Source organism: Mustela erminea, chromosome 5 (assembly GCF_009829155.1).
Source record: "Mustela erminea isolate mMusErm1 chromosome 5, mMusErm1.Pri, whole genome shotgun sequence".
NCBI classification, from domain to species: Eukaryota; Metazoa; Chordata; class Mammalia; order Carnivora; family Mustelidae; genus Mustela; species Mustela erminea.
Genome location: NC_045618.1, coordinates 90783389 through 90791572, shown reverse-complemented (window position 1 = coordinate 90791572; position 8184 = coordinate 90783389). Strand labels below are relative to the sequence as shown.

The 8184-nt window shown below is 37.5% G+C and overlaps 1 long non-coding RNA gene across 5 annotated transcripts in view; it reads left to right on the top strand.

Moving 5' to 3' along the window:
- Positions 1-6718: 6718 nt before the first annotated feature.
- LOC116591319 overlaps positions 6719-8184 on the top strand; it is a 159532-nt gene continuing 158066 nt past the window's right edge. For all 5 annotated transcript variants that reach the window (XR_004285951.1, XR_004285950.1, XR_004285948.1 and 2 more), the window contains exon 1: positions 6719-6860. This is a non-coding gene — a long non-coding RNA (uncharacterized LOC116591319). The remainder of the gene's footprint in view (positions 6861-8184) is intronic.

Below are 8184 nucleotides of genomic sequence, written 5' to 3'. Positions count from 1 at the left end.
TCTCTAGAAATGTATCCATTTCTTCCAGATTGTCAAATTTGTTGGCGTAGAATTGCTCATAGTATGTTCTTATAATTGTTTGTATTTCTTTGGTGTTGGTTGTGATTTCTCCTCTTTCATTTATGATTTTATTTATTTGGGCCCTTACTCTTTTCTTTTTGATAAGTCTGACCAGGGGTTGGTCAATCTTATTAATTCCTTCAAAGAACCAGCTCCTAGTTTCATTGATTGGTTCTATTGTGTTTTTGTTTTTTTTTTTTTTTTTTTAGTTTCTTTTTCATTGATTTCTGCTCTGATCTTTACGATTTCTCTTCTCCTGCTGGGTTTAGGGTATCTTTCTTGTTCTTTCTCCAGCTCCTTTAGGTGTAGGGTTAGGTTGTGCACCTGAGACCTTTCTTGTTTCTTAAGAGAGGCTTGTACCACTATATATTTTCCTCTCAGGACTGCCTTTGTTGTGTCCCACGGATTTTGAACTGTTGTGTTTTCATTATCATTTGATTCCATGGATTTTTTCAATGCTTCTTCAATTTCCTGGTTGATCCATTCATTCTTTAGAAGGATGCTCTTTAGTCTCCGTGTATTTGTGTTCCTTCCAGATTTCCTCTTGTGATTGAGTTCTAGCTTCAGAGCATGTGGTCTGAAAATATGCAGGGAATGATCCCAATCTTTTGATACCATTTGAGTCCTGATTTATGACCCAGGATATGGTCTATTCTGGAGAATGTTCCATGTGCACTAGAGAAGAATGTGTATTCTGTTGCTTTGGGATGGAATGTTCTAAATATATCTGTGATGTCCATCTGGTCCAGTGTGTCATTTAAAGCCTTTATTTCCTTGTTGATCTTTTGCTTAGATGATCTGTCCATTTCGGTGAGGGAAGTGTTAAAGTCCCCTACTATTATTGTCGATGTATTTCTTTGATTTTGTTATTAATTGGTTTATATAGTTGGCTGCTCCCATGTTAGGGGCATGGATATTTAAAATTGTTAGGTCTTCTTGTTGGACAGACCCTTTGAGTATGATATAGTATCCTTCCTCATCTCTTATTATAGTCTTTGGCTTAAAATCTAATTGATCTGATATAAGGATTGCCACCCCAGCTTTCTTCTCATGTCCATTAGCATGGTACATTGTTTTTCACCCCCTCTCTTTAAATCTGGAGATGTCTCAGGGTCTAAAATGAGTTTCTTGTAGGCAGCATATAGATGGGATTTGGGTTTTTATCCATTCTGATACCCTGTGTCTTTTGATTGGGGCATTTAGCCCATTAACATTCAGGGTAACTATTGAGAGATATGAGTTTAGTGACACTGCATTGCTTGTAAGGTGACTATTACTGTATATCATCTCTGTTTCTTTCTGATCTACTACTTTTAGGGTCTCTCTTTGTTTAGGGGACCCCTTTCAATATTTCCTATAGAGCTGGTTTGGTGTTTGCAAATTCTTTCAGTTTTTGTTTGTCTTGGAAGCTTTTTATCTCTCCTTCTATTTTCAATGATAGCCTAGTTTGATATAGTATTTTGGCTGCATATTTTTCTCATTTAGTGCTCTGAATACATCATGCCAGTTTTTTCTGGCCTGCCAGGTCTCTGTGGATAGGTCTGCTGCCAATCTAATGTTTTTACCCTTGTATGTTACAGACTTCTTTTCCCAGACTGCTTTAAGGATTTTTTCTTTGTTGCTAAGACTTGTAAATTTTACAGGTGACGAGGTGTGGACCTATTTTTACTGATTTTGAGGGGTGTTCTTAGCATCTCTTGGATTTTGATGTTTGTTACCTTTGCCATATTAGGGAAATTCTCTACAATATTTTTCTCCAATATACCTTCTGCTCCCCTCTCTCTTTCTTCTTCTTCTGGAATCACTTATCTCTTGAATTCTCTCCTCATAGTCCAGTATTTGTTTGTCTCTCTTTTGCTCAGCTTCTTTATTCTCTGTCATTTGGTCTTCTATGTCACTAATTCTTTCTTCTGCTTCATTTATCCTAGCAGTAAGAGCTTCCAATTTTGATTGCACCTCATTAATAGCTTTTTTTAATTTCAACTTGGTTAGATTTTAGTTCTTTTATTTCTCTGCAAAGGGCTTTTATCTCTCTGGAGAGGGTTTCTTCAATATCTTCTATGCCTTTTTCGAGCCGGGCTGGAACCTTGAGAATCGTCATTCTGAACTCTAGATCTGTCATATTACCAATGACTGTATTGATTACGTCCCCAGCCCTCAGTACTGCATCTTGCTCTTTTTTTTGTGGTGAGTTTTTCTGCCTTGTCATTTTGTCCAGATAAGATTTGTTTTCTCCTCCTCTGGAATTCCGCTGTTCTCCTTGGTGAGTAAAGTTGGTCTTGGCTGGGTTTCTTGTTGATCTTCTAGGGGAGGGGCCTGGTGTAGTGATTCTCAAGTGTCTTTGCCCCAGGCGGAATTGCACTGCCCTTACCAGGGGCCGGGCTAAGTAATCCGCTCAGGTTTGCTTTCAGGAGCTTTTGTTCCCTGAGCGCTTTCCATAGAGTTCCGGAGGATGGGAATGAAGATGGTGGCCTCCCAATCTCCAGCCTGGAGGAGCCGAGAGCTCGCGGTCCCACTCCTCAGTGCGCCCTCAGAGAAAAGCGCCCAACTGCCTCCATCTCCCAGGCCTCTGGTTGTGCTTGGAGGAAAGTGCTCAATCGCTCACACTTGGAGAAAAGCGCCCAGTCACTTCCGTCTCTGTGGCCTCTGGCCGCGCTCCAAGCTCACCCTGCCTGCGACCGGTTCAAGGTAAGCCCGAGTTGAGAGCTCACTCCTCAGCTTTGTTGCTGTAGCTGGCTTCCCCGCTCTAATACCTGCAAGCTCTGTGACAGACACTCAAACACCCCCGGTCCTTCTGTGACCCCACAGGACCTGGGGTTATGCTGACCCCGCATTGGCTTCCCCCTGGTTTAGCCTCTGGAGCAATGTCCCTCCATGGAGCCAACTTTTAAAAGTCCTGATTTTGGGGCGCCTGGGTGGCTCAGTGGGTTAAGCCTCTGCCTTCGGCTCCAGGTCATGATTCCAGGGTCCTGGGATTGAGCCTGCATTGGGCTCTCTGCTCAGCAGGGAGCCTGCTTCCCTTCCTCTCTCTGCTTGCCTCTCTGCCTACTTGTGATCTCTGTCTGTCAAATAAATAAATAAAATCTTTAAAAAAAAAAAAAGTCCTGATTTTGTGCTCCATTGCTCTGCCGCTTGCCAGGAGCCGGCCCCTCCCCCCACGGTCTATCTTCCCATCACTTTGGATTCACTTTTCCACAGGTCCTACCTTGCAGAAAGTGATCGATTTTCTGTTTCTAGAATTGTTGCTCTTCTTCTCTTTGATTTCCCATTGAATTTGTAGGTGTTCGCAATGGTTTGATAAGCTATCTAGCTGATGTCCTGCTACCTGATGTCATCTCTGCCTACTACTTCTCTGCCATCTTGACTCCTCCCCTGGCATTGACTTTTAAAAAGTCTCTGAGGTCGGTATGGTTTCAGAGGACAATAAGCATTAAATGTAAGAAAGCTGTGAGAAATAGTTATGGGTATTAAAATAATCTGTTGGAAAGACAAAGGGAGAAAACTGAAGTCAGCATACAAAACTTAGAGACTTAAATTATTCAAGCCATGGAACATTTTCTTTTCCAGCAGACATGTGGTTCACTTCAATTATTTTTTAACATTTTGTCTCCTTATGATGAATATTAAGTCTTTATAGTAGAACATCTTTGCAAATTTACCAAATAAATATTCAGGAATAAGGTGGGTCTGTTGTGCAATGGATAGCGCATTGGACTTCTAAATATTCAGGAATAAATATGCTAACATATTTTATGTTTTTGTGTGTTTTTATACATGTATAGATTTTTCACTTTTAATATCAATAAATATTTTTTAAACATAAGATAATTAACATAAGTACTAGATACTTCTGACTGTCAATTCTTGAGTATTTCCTTTCTGCCCACTGACATTTAATATTGGTGTCAAATTGACCACTTTTCCTGGCTCTCTCTTCACTTCTTCATTTTGTATATCATGGCTTAACATTTTTTCCCCCACAAAACACAAATATGGCCATTACTTTTGGTAACTAACCCTTTAGCTTGGCCTGAAGTCTTTCTTAATAAATGAGATTGTTATAGATTGCAGTTTTTCTGAGTTTGGAGCAGCATTGGTTTGCTCACTCGGTATTTGTTGAATTAAGAAAACCATCTCATGCTCCCACATCTTGCTTGGTCAGGCACAGTGGTAGGACAGACAATTTATCTTCCCTAATCTCTTTCTCATCAGGTATGTCCTTTGTCATGCACAGCCTGTTCTCACGTATGGTAGAGTCACAGTTCATGCAACCATAAAGCTGAAACTAAATGTCTGAAATAGTTTTCTAAATTGTGTGATTATTTTTGCTCCAAAATATCTTGCTTCCTTTTTGGACTGTTGGCAGTCATTATTTTCTTCTTTTCTTGATTTGGCTTTTGCACATAAGAATGATGTAAATCATAGATTATTGATCTTCTTTTATCCATCCTAATAATGTATATTCCTGACCATCCTTATCTCAGAAGCTATGTTTCTGAGTCCAGAAAGGAACAGGAAGCCTTCTCTTGATGATAGAAATTGGAGTCCTTGTGATAACTTGTGAAGTATGACCAGGTAGTTGAATGCCTATTCGCTGAGCCTGGGTCATTTGGACATAGAAGTGGTTAAGGATTATATCAAACTTTATACAATGTTTGAAACAATGTAAGTAATCTATCTCTTTTCTGGTTCCCAAAATTCACAAAGGATAAAATAAATTTATATAACTTACGGTTTCTTTCCTTCCTTTTTCCCTGAGTTAGTATCACAACTTTGTTACAGAATGTGATTTGGGAAAACAAATGTTAGTGTTGTTTCAGACAAAAGATCAGAATGCTAAGATTTGGGACGCCTGGGTGGTTCAGTCAGCTAAGCATCTGCCTTCAACTTGGGTCATGATCCTAGAGTCCTGGGATGGAGTCCTGCATAGGGCTCCTTGCTCAGCAGGGAGACTGCTTCTCCATCTCCTGCTGCTACCCCTGTTTGTGTTTGTTCTCTCTCTCTCTCTCTGACAAATAAAATAAATAAAATCTTTAATAAAAAGAATGCTAAGATTTGTTTTTATGACAAATAAAAGCTGGAACTAAAAGGAGAATTCTGGAAAAGTGAATCCTCCAAGGATCAGAGATGTTTTGTCCATTAAGGAAGGGAGAGAAGCACATTAATGAATATAAGCAGGCACTATAACTGTGCTTATGTGAGTTACCCGATCTAGGCTCTATTAGCACGATCATAATATGTAGTGGATATTATTACTCCCGTTTTTTAACAAAGAAAAATGTCTCAGCTCTAAAGAGAAATGCTTGTTCATATCTATTTTACTTAAAAAATGGTATGAATAGAATGTATGACATTTGAATGTACAGGGATAGGGATAGCTGTCCAAAGAATAACAAAAAAGAGAAATACAGAAATATTACTATATTTTTTGAAAAATTTTATTTTGGAAATTTAACACAAATACAGAATTTTTAGTATAATATAAAATACTCATCATCCTCATCAACAGTTATGAATACATCAGTTTGTTTTTTTTTTAAGATTTTATTTATTTATTTGACAGACAGAGATCACAAGTAGGCAGAGAGGCAGACAGAGAGAGAGAAGGAAGCAGGCTCCCTGCTGAGCAGAAAGCCCGATGTGGGGCTTGATCCCAGGACCCCGAGATCATGACCCGAGCCGAAGGCAGAGGCTTTAACCCACTGAGCCACCCAGGTGCCCCCAACATCAGTTTGTTTATATCACTTTCCATGTCTCTTCCTAGATTATTTTGAATCATATCCAATGGATCATCACTTTAACTGAAAATACTTAGTAGGTATCCCTAGATAAAATGCATTCTTATAAAACAACCACCACATCATTATAAACCTAAAATAATACTCATTTTTACTGTGTTCAAATATCAACTTTTTATGTTTTTAAAATTTCAAAATTTTAAATATTTAAAAAACTATGGTAAAAGATGCAAAAAATAAAATTTACCACTTAAGCACTTTGAAGCATTTTGCTCAATGGCATTAAGTACATTTATATTATTATGCAACTGTTACTGCTATCCATCTCTGAAACTTTTCATTAAATATCTATTTTTTAAAACTGTTTCAATAATCATACAAACAATTTTACTTATATTATGACTTGGAAAATGGCTCTTAAATATTTAGTGTTTCAGTTTCCTTCTTTTTTTGTTTTATAAATCTAATAGACAGTAGTCTGAACACTGATGAGATTGTTATAGATTGCAGTTTTTCTGAGTTTGGAGCAGCTAGTTTCTTATGACTTGGTATGTTTGGAGTTTTGATCATATTCACATTCAGTTATTTTTGACAAGACTGCTTCATATAAAATCATGCATACTTCCATTCAAAGGTATGTTGTTCAATTTTGTATGCCAACTTGACTGGGCCACAGAGTCCCCAGATATTCAATCAAACATTAATCTGGGTTGGCCTTCTTTGGTATTTTTGGATGAGATTATGGTAAACTAAGTAAAGCAAACCACCCTCCCCAGTTTAGGTGAATTTTGTCCAGTTCATTGGAAGCCTGAATACAGCAACCCTGCCCTTCCCCACTGTCCCCATGAATAAGAGGAAATTCCTCCTTCCTGACTGGTTGAACTTGAATATTGATCTCTTCCTGTCTCCAGACTTGAACAGAAACAACTCTTCCTCGATTTCAGGCCTGCTGGCTTTTAGACTGGAATTTATACAATGCTTTCCTGATTCTCAGGCTTTAGGACTCAAACTAGAGCTGCACTATTTGATCTCTCCTGACATCTTCTCAACCTCCAAAATCATGTGAGTTAATTCCTTATAATAAATCTTTTTCTATATATGTACATCCTGTTTGTTCTGTCTCTCTAGAGGGCGCCCTGACTAATACAAGGGGCTATATGTATGTCTGGCTGCCTTTGTTTTTGTGACATTTCCACTAATGATCATTGACAGATGATTTATTATCTAAATAAGAATTCTTAGTTTTATTTAAGAATAATATTTTATATTAAGATATTAAGAATTCTCTATTCTGCCACTTAAATAAGAATTCCAAAACAATAATATTCTGATTTTTATTTATTAAAGAACTCATATAGCTCAGTAGGAAAATAAAAATGAATAATAGTATTGAAAAATCAGCAGGGGAACTAAATATACAGTTTTCCAAAGAAGACACATAAATGGCCAAGAGGCACATGACAGGTTGCTTAACATCACTAATCATCAGGGAGATACAAATCAAAACCATAGTGAGATATCATATCACACCTGTTAAAATGGGTGGAATAAAAAAGACAAGTGGTAACAAGTGTTGGTGAGGATGTGGAGAAAAGGGGAAGCCTTGTGCACTGTTGGTAGAAATGTAAGTTGGTGCAGCCACTCTGGAAAACAGAATGGAGGGTCCTCAGAACATTAAAAATGGCAGTACGCTATGATCCAGCAATCTTAATTCTGGGCATACATCCAAAATAAATAAAAATAGGATCTTGAAGATGTATCTGTATTTCCGGGTTCATTGCAGCATTATTTGCCATAGCCAGGATATAGAAACCACCTAAGTGTTCATCAGTGGATGAATGGATAAAGGTGATGTAAGGTATCTATATTATCTAGATGAGTTATGAAAAAAATCTTGCCACTTACCCTCATACATGAATCTTGAGGCCATGAAGCTAAGTGAAATAAGCCAGACAAGAGAACAGATAATACATGTTATCTTTTAGATGCAGAATTGTAACAAAAATTCAAAATCATAGAAATAGAGTAGAAAAGTGGTTGCCAGGGCTGCAGGGTGGGGGAAATAGGAAAAGGTTGATAAAAGGGTAAAAGCTTTTAGTGATAAGAAAAAAAAATAAATATATATAAGAAGGTTAGCTTCTATCACTCTTCTTTTTTTTCTTCCCTGGAAAAAATCATGTAAATATATTTATGTTTTTTTCTATATTTAAATACATTATTAATAGCATGCTGCACATTCTGCTTTGATTTGTTCAGCATAATACTTTGTGAAGAACACAGGATAGTATTATAAAAATGAAGTCATTTACCTGTAAAATTTAATGGAAAGGTTTTTGAGGAATTAATGTTTGAAATTGGTCTTCAGAACCCACAACTGTTCATGGAA